The sequence below is a fragment of the Macaca mulatta genome, chromosome 13 (assembly GCF_049350105.2).
Source record: "Macaca mulatta isolate MMU2019108-1 chromosome 13, T2T-MMU8v2.0, whole genome shotgun sequence".
In the NCBI taxonomy this organism is placed as follows: Eukaryota; Metazoa; Chordata; class Mammalia; order Primates; family Cercopithecidae; genus Macaca; species Macaca mulatta.
Window position 1 is genome coordinate 96,530,371 of NC_133418.1, and position 9,256 is coordinate 96,539,626.

A 9,256-nucleotide genomic window follows, 5' to 3' on the forward strand; every position below is an offset into this window, starting at 1 on the left:
AATAGCCTCCTTTCACCTTGAAGTGTTCCGGTTTGGATGATAAATTATACGGTCACTCTGCCTACTGAGCACCTACTATGTGTCAGGTCGCAGGATAGGATTGAGAGAGAGAGAACATACATGGCCCTGCCCCCTAGGGCTCCAGAGACAAGGAGGCAACTGCAAGGCAGTGTGAGAAGGTAGAGATGGACATGCTGCCACGGACCCCTGTATCCCTCGACAAACCTGTCAAGAAACAACCTTTGACTCACCTGCCCTTCTTAGGTTTATTTATTTTTACTTATTTACAAAACACCTTTTTGGGGTTAACTCATGTCTTGTTTTTCCCACCTGATACGGGAAGCAGCAGTCCTTTTATTCCTTATGCTTTCCTCTGGCCTCAGAAGTTGCCTTTTATTGAGATATCTGTGGTCCTTTTTCAAGAATCTCAAATATCCCATCTGTTGCCTTCATGATGTCACAAACATCAATTTTCCAGAAGCAGGGTCCTAATTTATTTCTTCATGGAAAAGGGCATGACATGAAAATGGCAGTGACCCCGGGGCATGCTCCGGATGGCCAGCACCTCACTGCTTGTGCCAGAAACACCTCCATGACATTTAGGGGAAAAGACAGGAGGAGTCACAGGAGAGAAGATGAGACGAGAGGCAGTGATGTTCCCCAGGTGGGCTCCTTCCTGATCATCTGAGTTGGATAGGGGGAGGATGGTTGCCCCCCACAAAGGACCTTAGGCAGCCAAGTGTATGGGACAGGGCAGTGGCCTCTCCCTTCATGCCAGACCAGGGATGCCTTGGCCTGTGCAGTCTGAAAGGGGCCCAGTCCCACCAGTCTCCCACACCCCATACCCATTCTCCTCGGCTCAGGCCCTCTCCTTCCCTACCTAGGTCCTCCCAGTCTCCCACTCAGTTAACTCGAGAGCACCAGGGGCCAACGGGCATCGCATCTCCTTGTCCAGCACTGGGGGATCGGCTTCCTGATTCTGTCTCACAGTTTCCCGAGTCACTAGATGAAAATCCCGATCATTCACAGCCCGGAAGGAACACTACCTTATTTAGATGTGCTGCCCCCAGAGAAGGGGGAAAGAAGGAGGAGGAGGAGGGTGAGAAGCAGATAGAGTAAAAGGAGAAGATAGGAGGCACCAGTGATTCTGAGAATTCAAGGTAATGATGATGTCATCATGGGGAGGGTTTCACTGGGGTCAGTGGGTGGGGGCAGGGCACTGTGGCTCAGACGTGTGACTCATTTGTAGAAGTGGGCCCTGTATTCAGAAGTCATTCATTGAGTAAGCCAGTAATTGTTGACACTCATTTATTGAGCTGTTATTATGTTTCAGACCCTGGACTAGGCCCCTGAGAGGGAAGATCAGGGCCAGGGCCCGGGAGCTCATGGTCCAGAGGGGAAATAGAGTTCCACTGCAGGGTGTGAGGGGGCATGGGAAGAGGGGTGCGTGGCAGGAGGCCAGGGGCATAGCTGACAGATGGATGGACAGACGGACGGACAGACAGCCAGGCTCCATGCAGAGGGAGTGGTCAGGAAAGACTCCCTGGGAGAAGACGCGGGGTGGGGAGAGATATCTGAGATAATCGTGTGGGAGGAGTAGGCAGAAGCCAGACATGGGAGGGGAAGGGATTTTCAGGCCGGGGGGAAAAGCATTGTGCAGGGAGGCATGGAGGTGGGGGCTCGGGGAGGTTTGGGGAAGTGCAAGAAGTTCATTAGGCGGTGAAGGGAGAGAAATGGGTTTGAAGAGGGAGGGGCAGCCACTTCCTAAAGAATCAGCTGCTGCCTTTCAGGTCCTGAGGATCCTGAAGGCACCAACCCTGGGGCTCCTGGCCACATTCCCCTTTCTTAGGAGAGGATCCCCTAAGCGTGCGATGGCCAAGTCCCACCCTGACAGACCCAGGCCTGGCTCCAGCCCTTACCAGGGTCCTGCCTGGGTTGGAGGTTTTGTCACACACCATCCCATGCCACTCCTTTCCCCCAGAACCCCATCGATCCTAGAAGGTGACCTGATGTCCCCTGACGATGGAGAGATTGAGGTTCTCTAGAGGACAGAGCTCGCCAGGCCTCTCGGCCAGCAGGTGGCAGAGCCAGAATCAGAAGCCAGGGCTGTGTCAGCTCTTCCCCCTTACTTCCAAGCCCTCCCTTGCACCTCAAGGCCTCCCTAGGACGTCCCGCTCGAACTCCACTTTCCAAAGCGTTTTACAGCTCCTGCCCGAATGCTGCCTGTTACAGGCGATGCCCCTAAAAACAGCCCAGCTTCATGGTGACCTGACACCGTCCTAGCCTCAACCCTTTCACCCATGCCCTGTGTGATCCCATTGCAGGACTCTGGCTTCTAGTTGTGTGGACCCCATACTCTCTTCCTATCCCAAACCTTCCTATCCCACCAGGGTGGCCTTCTACAAGGACCAGGACCTCCTCCAGGCCACAACAGTCACCTGGATGATGAGGGCTCCAGGAGGCACCCTCAACCCTGGAATTCTCTTTTTCAAATAAGAGATTCAGGTGAGAACCGTGAGAATGGGCACTTGGACGTGAAGAGTTTGCTTTGCCCCGAGCAGCAACAGCGTTGGTCACTCAGGCCCTCACCAGGTTCTGCTCCACACAGAAGGAAGGAAAGCCCATCTCATCAGGCCTTGGGCACCAACAACACGAATACTTCCTTGCTAGCAATACATTTTCCAATATATTTTTGCTTCTTCCTCTAACGTTTAACCTTGGGTATATTTCAAAAGAAACACAAGTCTGCTTGCTTCTGATTCATACCCACTGAGATCATCAAAACCAGAATTATTTGGTAATAACTGCTGGGTTTACTGGATGCCCTCTGGGATCTGTAAAATCTCTATTCCTCAGAAACAGGAAGTTTCAACAAGAGGAAGGAGGCTGGTTGCAAAAATCAAAATTTGAATCTTCTCTGCCTATTGGAGAGCCCAGCATTCATGGCACTTCCTTCAGCCAGTTAACAAATGTGGCTTGGGTACCTACTGTGTGCAGGAACTGGGGACAGAGGTGACTTTTTAAGGGGCTCTGAATGAGTTTGCTGAGGCGGTCAGAAGAGAATACCATACACCAGGTGGCTTCAACAACAGAAATTTATACTTTCACAATTCTGGAGGCTGGAAGACAGAGGTGCCAGCAGGGGTGATTTCTTTTGAGTCCTCTGTCTTTGGCTTGGAGATGGCCGCCCTCTTGCTGTGTCTGCCCATGGTCTCTCCCTGCGTCTGTTTGGTTCTAATCACTTCTCGTAAGGACACCAGTTACATTTAACTTAGTCCCCCCCAATGACATCACATTAACTTAATTACCTCTTTAAAGACCCTATCTCCAAATACAGTTGCCTTCTGAGGTTCTGGGGGATTAGGACTTCAACATATACACTTGGAGGGGTCAGGCGCACAATACAGCTCATTGTAGCCTCTGATCTCAAGAAGTCATTTTCCCATGCCAGGTCTTTCTCTTTGGTCACCATCTGAGGTTAGCGTCTGCGGTGAGGTGGTCGAGGTGCCTGTTCTGGGCTGTTGCAGGTTTTCTAAGGCAGGATGATTTGGTGAAATGCCCACCACGCTGTCAGATCTGGATTCTCGTTCCGCCCCCTTCCCTAGCTGGGTGGTATAGCCTGAGATATGTAACCTCCGAAGCCTCAGTTTCCTCATCAGTATACTGAGAATAATCATTTCTGCCTCGAAATGGCAGTTGTTTTCCCAGGTGTGTTTCCTGCAGGGTTTCCTCCTCCAGTGAACCAAGGATGCCTTCTCATGGCTCTGTGGGAAGAAGTGGGCTGGGAAACGCAAGAAAGGAAGACACAGGGTTAGAGGTCAGGTCCCTCGGCCAATCCATAGCCAAAATGCCTGAACACTAATACTTAACTCCTTAGGCTTGGGCCTCTTGGGAGTTGATGCTTGGTCGAATCCCACTGTCTGGGCAGACCCACCAACTGACTCTCCATCCTCCTGGGGTTCTCCTGGCTCTCTCCCCCGTGACTGCCTTGGAAAAGGTTCTCTGAAGACAGCCAGCTCTCCTGGGTCAAGTCCCAGGCTAGGAGGAGGGGAAAGTGACCTGGAACTGAGCATCCCCCAGGAGTACCCATAGCCAGGACCTCTGTGAGAGGGTGGTCTAGGAAGGCAGGGACAACTGTTGGGTCCAGGCTGAGCCCAATTGCCGAAAGATGATCTTGGAGAGAAAACAAGTCCAAAGGCTGATAGAGCCCTCTGTTTAGAGGAATCCCTCACAGTCCAGGGGTGCAGCAGGGACTGAACTAGTCATTAAGGGACGTGGGTCCAAATCCCAGCTCCAATAGTTGCCTGTGATAGGACACTAGCAGCTTATGTGACTGCCCTGAGCTTCAGTTCCTTGGCTGTAAAATGGAGATAACAATCCCTGACCTGCTCCCCTCAAAGACTCAAAATGGAATAAAGTGCTGGACAAATAGGAGTACATAATTTATTGTATTGCATTGTGTATGAGACAGTCTCACTGTGTCACCCAGGCTGGAGTGCAGTGGCATAATCATGGCTCACTGCAGCCGTGACCAACTGGGCTCAAGCAATCTTCCTCCCTCGGCCTCCCGAGTAGCTGGGACCACAGTTGTGCGCCACCACCCCCAGCTAATTTTTCAAATATTTTAGGGCCAGGGTCTCACTATGTTGCCCAGGCTGGTCTCAAACTCCTGGGCTCAAGTGATCCTTCTGCTTCAGCCTCCCTAAGTGCTGGGATTACAGGCTTGAGCTCCTGTGCCCTGCCTGAATGCATATTTTATTAATAAGTTTAAAAAGTGCCCATTTGGCCTGTGTCCTCTGAGCCAGCACACCTTCTCAGCTCCTAGGAATGAAGGGAGAAGTCCTTGTTGCTTTGGTTTCCAGTTTCTTTAAGCTGCCAGCATTCTATACACATCACACATACACACAGACACACACACACATCATTTGGGAGAAGATGAAGGAGGCATCTCATCTCGAAAAGAATAGCATTTCCAGCTTTGGAGTAAGAGGAATTAGGGCTCCTTCTGGGCCACATCACCTCTTCAGCAACATCCCACCCGCAGCTGGAGCCCTCTCTCCTTCCATCTCTGAATGACTCACACTCTTGGAAACATGACTGATGACTTTGGGATGAGTAAGAGGCTCTTGCGCGTCATGGTTTGACTGCTGGGAGGGTGAAGGAGTTCAGTGCTCCCTTGAGCAAGGCCACCTCGGACCTGCACCAGGAGTCCAGGCCACAGGACCCCAGAGGGGAGCTAGGCTTCATTTAACAATGAACTAAAAGTCCTGACCCATTCCCCCTTCTTCCAAGCCCCTGAGTGGTGATGGCCCTCTCAGTGTGGAGTGACAGCCCCAACACCTTTCTGGGCTGCTCAGGTAGAGGGTGCAGGGGCTCCTCCTGAGCTCCAGGTGAGTGCATTCCTCCGACCCAGGTGCCCCTGGCCTCACTCCAGCAGAGCCAGGCCCAGGGGCAGCTCTGAAATTGGCAGCCAGCCTTGGTTGCTGTGGAAGGGCCCTAATCCTGGGGCCCACCCTGCAGGGTGCGTGTGTGTAGTGGGTGTGTGTGTTTATACTCTCATGGACACCCTAATCCACAGTGTCAGTCAAGCAAATATTTTTGGTCTGTTTTCCATTTTCCATGTGTCTCATTTCAGAACATTTGGTGGACATGGGATCACAGCAAAGGAATGTATTTATTCAATGCATTTTCAAGTGTCTTTTTTACATTCTTGGAGTTATGGTGCAAGCTGAACATGCTAACATAAGCAAAACAACATGCAAACTAGACTTTCCTGGCATGCAATAAATAGGGCTGAAGCATCAGTTTCCCCGTACCTAAAGTGGGTGTAGTCAGAACACAGATGGCATGGAAAATAACGCCAGGACTGTGAAGCATGAGGCAGCCCCACCTCAATGTCCTCTGCACCTGGCACAAGGTGGTGTCCTCACTTGGAGCCTTAGCTTCCCAAATAGTCACTGCCATGTGGGGGATGGGGCTCACCCTCAAACTCTGCTCCATGCAGATCTTGAGGACTGTTGCCTGGGACCCACTGTATGTCCACTGAATTGCTCAAGATGAAAGTGACACATTAAGAGGCAGGACTTGCTTAAAGCATTGCAGGACAGAGGAATAGAACTCAGGGGAACCCATTATGAGGCTGAATTGCTTGATGGCACTGTGATATCCCAAACACAGGGCTAAGATTAAGTGAGGCAGGGAAGCCTACTGGCCCAGGCTCTCCTAATTCCTCCCCACCAGCTCCTCTCCCAGCGGAATGGGTGGTTCCCTCCTCATCACCACTCTGTATTAACATTAGCCTTAGAACTTAAAATGTAGGGCATTAGAAGTTCCACATAAAGCTGGAATAAACCTTAAGTAACTAACTTAGGTGTTCAAAAAATATTACCTTCTTTCCCTTCCTATAACTCAGCTGGGATATCTCACCACCGGAGTGGCAGAAAATTACCCAGTCATGGCAGGGTTTCCTGCTCACTCTTCTTAGTGTTGGGAGTGATTTTCTAGGAGGTTCACCGAGAGCTAAGGAATTGGGGAGACTTTCCTTATGCAGGCCTCTGCTGGGATGGCTGCTGTTCTGATCTTACGGATCCATCAGGGTGCCCCTCTCTCTGGGTCATGCTAAGGGTCTAGAATTCGTGCTGCTGCTCCCACACTGATCAGAGCCAGGGGAGGCTCTACAAGCTTTCTCTGTCCCCTCTGTGAGATCTGGCTGAATCCCGAGACCCTAACCCAAGATATAGGGGTGCATAGCTGCTCTCTAATTCCCTCCTATTCTCTCTCCTCCCCACCTAGGGGATTTTTCTCTAGTCTTAGAAGGGTGGTTAACTGGAAGCAGGAGTGGGAGGTGCTCTCTGTCATCTGTTTTCTCCAAACTTTGTGACTCTGTTCCTCTTAGGACTTGGACTTTGAAACCAAAGCCGGAAAGGCACCCCTTTTTTCTGCCTTGTATCCTATTATGTCCACTTCCTCCTTGGTGATCAGCACAGAACTGTGCTGAAAAGGGCAAAGAATAAATACTGGGAAGAATGGGCTGATATTTCAAAAACATGCTGCACAGGCTGGGCACAGTGGCTCATACCTGTAATCCCAGCACTTTGGGAGGCCAAAGCAAGTGCATTGCTAGAGCGTGGAAGTTCAAGACCAGCCTGGCGACATGGCAAAACTTCATCTCTACAAAAAATACAAAAATTAGCCATCTATGGTGGTGTGCATCTGTAGTTCCAGCTATTTGGGGGGCTGAGGCAGAAGGATCGTTGGAGCCTTGGAGGTCAAGGCTGTAGTGAGCTATGATCACCCCACTGCATTCCAGCCTGGGCAACAGAGTGGGACCCTGTCTCAAAAACCAAACAGAACAAAACAAAACAAAACAACAAGAACAAAGTAAGTATACGCACTACTCCATGGAGCATCTTCACTACCTGAGTCAGAACTTGCTGTAAAGTGATTGTAATCAAGACAGTAAGGTACTGGTGTCAAACAGACAAGGAGATCAAGGAAACAGAGTGGAAAGGCTAGGAGTAAGACCCTGTGTATGTGTTCAACTGATTCCCAACAAAGGCGCCAATGTGATTCAATGGGGGAGAGGAAAGTCTTTTTAATTTTAAATGATGCTAGAACATCTGGATGTTAAAAAACGAGCATTGACCCTTACCTCACATCATACTCAAAAATCATTTTGCACCAGGCACAGTGGTTCATGCCTGTAATCCCAGCATTTGGGGAGGCCAAGGAAGGCAGACCGCTTGAGATCAGGAGTTTCAGACCAGCCTGGCCAACATGGCGAGACCCTGTCTACACAGAAAATACAAAAAATTAACTGGGCGTGGTGGCATGCACCTGTAGTCCCAGCTACTTGGGAGGCTGAGGTGGGAGGATGGCTTGAGCCCAGAAGGTAGAGATTGCAGTGAGGCAGAGATTGCAGTGAGCCCAGAATGCACCATTGCGCTCCAGCCTGGGTAACAGAGCCAGACCCTGTCTGAAAAAAAAAAAATGAGATGGATTATAGACCTAAACAAAAAATCTAAAATTATAAAGCTTCTACAAGAGAACAGAGGAGAGAATTTTCATGACTTTTTGGAAGGCAAATCTTTCTTAAACAGGTCACACACAAAGAAAAACAATCACAAATTATTAAAAAATAAAATAATTTGTAGATTCGACATCATCAATTTTTTGTTGTTGTTTTAAACTCTTTTGTTGGTTTTTATTTGATTTTTTTGTAGAGATAGGGTCTCCCTGTGTTTCTCAGGCTGGCCTGGAACTAACTCCTGGCCTCAAGCCATCTTCCCACCTCAGTATCCCAAAGTGTTGGGATTACAGGTGTGAGCCACCACACCTGGCCATTTTTGTTTTCTTTTTCTTGGAAAGACATTGTTAAGAAAATAGGCAAGTCAGTCTGTGAAAAAAATATTCACACAAAACATATATCTGACAAAGTTATGGTATCTAGAATATATAAATACTCAAAAATCAAGACTAAAATTATTTTTTAAAGCCTAATAAATAAAAGGGAGCAAAGGACATGAACAGACACGTCACAAAAGAACATTACAAAGGGCTAGTAAACAAATGAAAATTGCTCAACCTCATTGTGCTTAATCAGGAGATGCAAATTAAAACCACAGCAGTAACATTTCATAACATTTCACACCCACTTGAATGGCTAAGCTGAAAAAGACCAACAATACCAAATGCTGGTGAGGACGGGAGGCAGCTGTAATACACATTGGTGAGGTCACAAAATGGTACAACCATTTTGGAAAACGGTATGGCAGATTCTTAGAAAGTTAAACATACACCAACCCTATGATTCACCAATTCCACAACCAAGTATTGCCCCTAGAGAAATAAAAACAGATTTTCACCAAAAAAACAACTTGTCCAAAATGTCCATAGCAGTTTTATTCCTTTATTAGCAAAAATTGGAAATTACGCAAATGACCATGAACAGGTAGATAAATAGATAAATACATGGTGGTTTCTTCATACAATGGAACACTACTGAGCAATAAAAATTAACAAACAATTGATCAATGCAACATGGCTAAATCTCAACATTGTGGGGAAGAAAGAAGTCAACACAAAAGAGTGCATATGAGATGATTCCAAAAATGATCTGTGATGATAGAAATCAGAAGGTTGGTTGCCTCGGGGTGGGGTTGGAGATTTATGGAAGAGGATAAAAAGGCAACCTAGTGGAGTGAAGCAAATATGCTCGATCTTGATTGGAATTGTGATTGCATGGATGTACACATCT

At 48.5% G+C, this 9,256-nt stretch overlaps 1 long non-coding RNA gene across 1 annotated transcript; it reads right to left on the reverse strand.

Annotated features, from left to right (window-relative positions):
• Window positions 1–3,077: 3,077 nt before the first annotated feature.
• On the reverse strand, window positions 3,078–8,847 carry LOC144333810 (uncharacterized). Its single transcript, XR_013402874.1, has 2 exons — window positions 7,652–8,847; window positions 3,078–3,781 (listed from the first exon to the last, which is right to left on the reverse strand). It is a non-coding gene; the product is annotated as an uncharacterized LOC144333810 (long non-coding RNA).
• Window positions 8,848–9,256: the final 409 nt, after the last annotated feature.